We start from the raw sequence: 4,736 nt of genomic DNA, 5'->3' as shown, positions 1-4,736 counted from the left end.
TTCCAATCCTGAAAAACAGATTCAGGCTGCCTTGCAAGTGTACTCAGGGTTTCACAGGGTGGAGTCTGTGTTTATAGCTTTAAACTGCAAAGGAAAACTGGGCACAGTGATCTTAGCTACTTGGGAGGCAGAAGCAAGAGGATCACAACTTTGAGGCCAGCCTGGACAACTTGGCAAGACCCTGTCTCAAAATTTTAAAAAGTAAAAAAGGCCTGAGCATGTGACTCAGGTAGAGCACTTACTAGCATGCAAAAGGTCCCAAGTTCAATCCTCTTGCAACCACAACAAAAATCCCTGTGACGAGCAAACACATTCTGCCAGAAGGGCTGGTAGAGTCTCAGCCTCTGGATAGTTTGGTGGAAAGATCCATTGATTATAAGTGGGTCAGGTGAAGCAAAGGTTTCAGAAACCTGCAGACTCAGCCCAGCCCAAAGGTCAGCTTGCATCAGGGTTGGGCCGCTGCATTTAAAGATTCCACTGTGGACATTTTTGAGGTCTACTTACCAATGGCCCCTGGGGCTGGGGAGATAGCTCGACAGTCTAAGCATCTGCCTAACAAGTGCAAGGACCCGAGTTTGATCCCCAGTACCACATGGCAAGTGAGCCCAGAAACCAGTTGTGGTGGCACCCTCCTGTAATCCCAGCACTGGGCAAGCTGAGCAGGAGGAGTCTGAACCCAGCATGAGACCGTGTATCAAATAAATTATGTAACTTTTTTGTTTGTTTTTTGGCAGTATCAGGGATTGAACTCAGCACATTGCACTTGCCAGGCAGGCGCTTACGCCACAGTCTATATCGCCAGCCCCCAGTAACTTTTTTTAAAAAGTGGCCCCTGGCCCCATAATAACCCCCAAACCAATGCTGCTCCAACTTGTTTGATTTTTCTCTTGACAAATCTGCATCATTCCTTAAGGGCTGCGTCCACTCCATTATCTGCCATCTTTCAATTAATCGGTTTCCTTTGGGGTCAATACTTAGGTGAGGGCAACCCACTCGGAACTCCTTCTATCTCTCAGGGGCTGGCACAGCATGTGGTGCCAGGGATCGAACTGTGGTTCCTGTGCTTGCCTAAGCGTGCCTAAGCAGGTGCTTTAGTCCACTGAGCTATCTTCTGGCCCTCTTGTCTTATTTTATTTTATTTTGTTCATTTGTTTTGCTTTGAGACAGGGTGTCACTATGTATCAGGCTGGCTTTGAACTCATTATGTAGCCCAGGCTGGCCTCAAATTCATGAAGATCTTCCTGCATCAGCCTCCCAAATGAGATTACAAGCATTTGACACTATATTCAGCTTGTTTTTGTTTTGAATGAGACAGGGTGGCCAGGAGCACAGGCTGGCCTTGAATATGGTATCCTCTCCTGCTTCAACCCCTCCATGCTGGGATAACAAGCATGCACCACCACTCTTGGCTATTTGTTGTTCTCTGGTTTGTTTGTCTGTTTGTTGAGGGTTTGTTTGTTTGTTTTTTAATAGGAAAAAAAGTATGTATTTAACATTAGCCAGCTGGACTCAGTTTAGATGATCCAAATTTTGTTGGCAACATCCAGTGCATCATAATCAGGAGCCCGTCGAACATATGACTTTCCTCTCTTATCAGGCTTGATTAGGGGATTGACCTTAGCAACATTGATGTCATAGAGCTTCTTTACAGCTTGCTTTTTCTGGTGCTTATTGGCTTTGACATGCACAATGACATCCACAAGTGTGTTGTCCTTGATCTTTTTCGTGGCTGACTCTGTGGTCAGGGGAACTTGATGACGACATAGTGGTGGAGCACTTGTGGGGGTGCTCTCCCGAGGGTATTCGGGCTGCCTCCGGAGCTACAGTGTCTTGGGTCAGCAGAATGTGGGCGATATTTGTACCTTCTTTTTGTGGCTGTGGATGCCTTTCAGCACAGCCTGCTTGGCCTTCAAAGCTTTTGCTTTGCCTTTGACTTTGGGAGGGGCAGGGGCTTCCTTCTTTGCTTTCAGCGCCATCTTGGTAAAAAGGCCTGAAGGGTTTTTTTGTTGTTGTTTTGGTTTGGTTTGGTTTTTTTTGTGGTACAGGGACTTGAACTCAGGCCTTCGTAATGGGCTATATACCAGTCTTCTTCTCCTTCTCCTCCTTCTCTTTTTTCTCCTCCTTTCCTTCTCCTGTACCTTCTTCCTCCTCTTCTTCTTTCTTTTTTTTTTTTTAAGTATTTGCTACAGGGTGTCACTGCATAGATTGGACTCGTAGTGATTCTGCTGTTTTCAGCCTCCCCACCACGGGGATTACAAGCATGCACCACCACACCTGGTCTTTGTGGCCCACTCAGCACACCCAGGGGCAAGGTCAGTACAGCCTGTGGTGCCAGGGATCAAACTCCCATCCCTGAGCTTGTGTAAGCAGGCACTTAGTCCACTGAGCTATCTCACCAGCCCTTCAGTTTTACTTCGAGACAAGATTTCACTAACTCTATGTTGCCAAGCTGAGCACAAGCGAGAAATCCTGCCTCAGTCTCCCAGAGTTCTGGACTTTCAGGCCTGCACCACCACAGATGGCTCTCTTTTGCTGGACTGACCTGAGATTCTACTCACACCTCCAGAGGAGCCCCACAGTTTGCTCTGCCCAGGCCACCACCTGCACCTCCCCCTGCTCTACTTGGTCCATGACTGCCGCCTAGTGACAGGGGCTGGGTTTATTTATTTTTTCTTTTCAAAGTTTTATTGATAAACATATAGCAATGAGACAGTTTCAAATCAAATCGAAAGTACAGTTTCAACAAATAATACACTGCATATATTCTTCTTAGTGGTTAATTGCTGTACAAGATGCAGACTTGTGATCCTACTTACAAACACCATTAGAAAAAATCATTCTGTTCATTAAGAGAATGCAACTATATATCTATCCCAACCACTTTCAATACACAGATACAAAATGGACATTCATAGTTATACCCCAATTTTTTTTTAAGTTCCGTTGTTGAATATTATAGGTGTGTAAACTCAGCAAAATATTCTAAAAGAGTACAGAAGCCCATAATAGCATTGGGTCTTCTGTTTAATTGGCAATGTCAGAAATTATTGACGTGAGTCCCCCACAGCTCAACATAACAACATGGCTTTACTTCCTATATTTCATCTTCATACTTTTCTACTGGATGGTTAAGACCAAGGTAAAGCAGAAACTATGCAACAAGAGTTGTAGCTTTTTGGTTTGAGAAGGTCAGTGAAATGCCCTCAGGATTTATCCTGAGATCCTGTACCTCAGATTGTAGAACCTTTGTCAGTGCAGCCATGTGGATGAGTCACGGCCATTGCTTGGCCAATGTGCTCTCTGTGAAAGCCTGAGAGAGTGTCTTCTCCTCATGTGACTCTCCTTAGGCACACTCCATGTCATCGATCAATTTCCTCTTTGGCCCCATAACCTTCTTGATCAGAAAATCTGGGACACTACCGAGGTACATGACGTTACAGTACAAGTTCTCATATGTCCTGAGTCTTAACTGACCTTAGAAGGGTAGGGCCAAAATATTGGCTTTCCTTGTAGCCCTCCTTTTTCTCTAATTTTGGTCTGCAAATTTAGGTTGTTAACCATCCAAGGGGCTGGGTTTACCACAGCCCTCGCTGACACTTTGTCCCCTCCCCTGGACTAAACTATCTGTTGGAACAGTGTCCTTGGTTGTGAGGTAAGGTTGCCAGGTTTGGCAAATCAAAATACAAGGCAGCCTGTTAAATTTGAATTTCAGATAGCTAATAACTTTTTAGCTGAGACATACAAATAATAAAAAGTGGTCATTGTTTATCTGAAATCCAGATTTAAGGGGTATCCTGTAATTTACCTGGCAGTTCTATTCCAAGGCTTCCTTCCCACTAAATTCAAGAGAAATCAAAACCACACTGTCAGCTGGGAGTGGTGGCACATCCTGTAATCCCAGCACTCAGAAAGCTGAGACAGGAAAATCACCATGAGTTTGAGGACAACCTGGGCTACATAGCAAGCTCAAGGCCAACCTGAACTACATAGGGAGACCTGTCTCAAACAAGATACCAAAATCATACAACCAGACATGGTGGTGCACGCTTGTAATCCCAGCACTCTTGAAGGCTGAAACAAGAATCACAAGTTTGAAACGAGCCTGGGCAACTTTGCAAGAACCTGTAACAAATAAAAAACAAAAATGAGGATGGGTTGGGGGAGGGGAAGTGTATCTTAGTGTGAAATCCCTAGTACCAAAGAAACACAAAACACCAAAATAGCACCTCCTTGTAGCAAATAAGAGGGGTGGGTGTGGCTCAGGGGCAGAGCACTTGCAGGCAGGCGTAGCCCTGGGCATGACACACCCAGAAGTGCCCTTTACTTCTCTCAAGCCATTCAGTTGGCAATGGAGGCCAAGGTCACAACGACACACGAGGTACCTGTATCATGGTGGACCTCTATCCTTGTATACACAAGGCCCTGAGTTCAATCTCTAGCACCACAAAGCCAATAAAATACTACATTGTACCCCATAAATATGCACCACTCTAAAATTCCATTTTCAAGCAGGAATTACCCCAGATGAAGTGAGTTTCTGCTAACTTCATTACAACACCTGCCAATTTGCTCACTTAAATAGAATCCACTAATAATTTAATCATTTTATTAGTATGATCTCAGTGGCCTTCAGTTTATGCTGGGACACCTGAATCCCCAGATATTTTTAGATTTAATCATTAAAACCATGATTTAAAAAAAATAATAATAATTCGTTAACTAATATGGATAGATGG

Source organism: Octodon degus, unplaced genomic scaffold (genome assembly GCF_000260255.1).
Source record: "Octodon degus isolate 3935 unplaced genomic scaffold, OctDeg1.0 scaffold00067, whole genome shotgun sequence".
NCBI classification, from domain to species: domain Eukaryota; kingdom Metazoa; phylum Chordata; class Mammalia; order Rodentia; family Octodontidae; genus Octodon; species Octodon degus.
Note: the sequence above shows the minus strand (reverse complement) of the source record.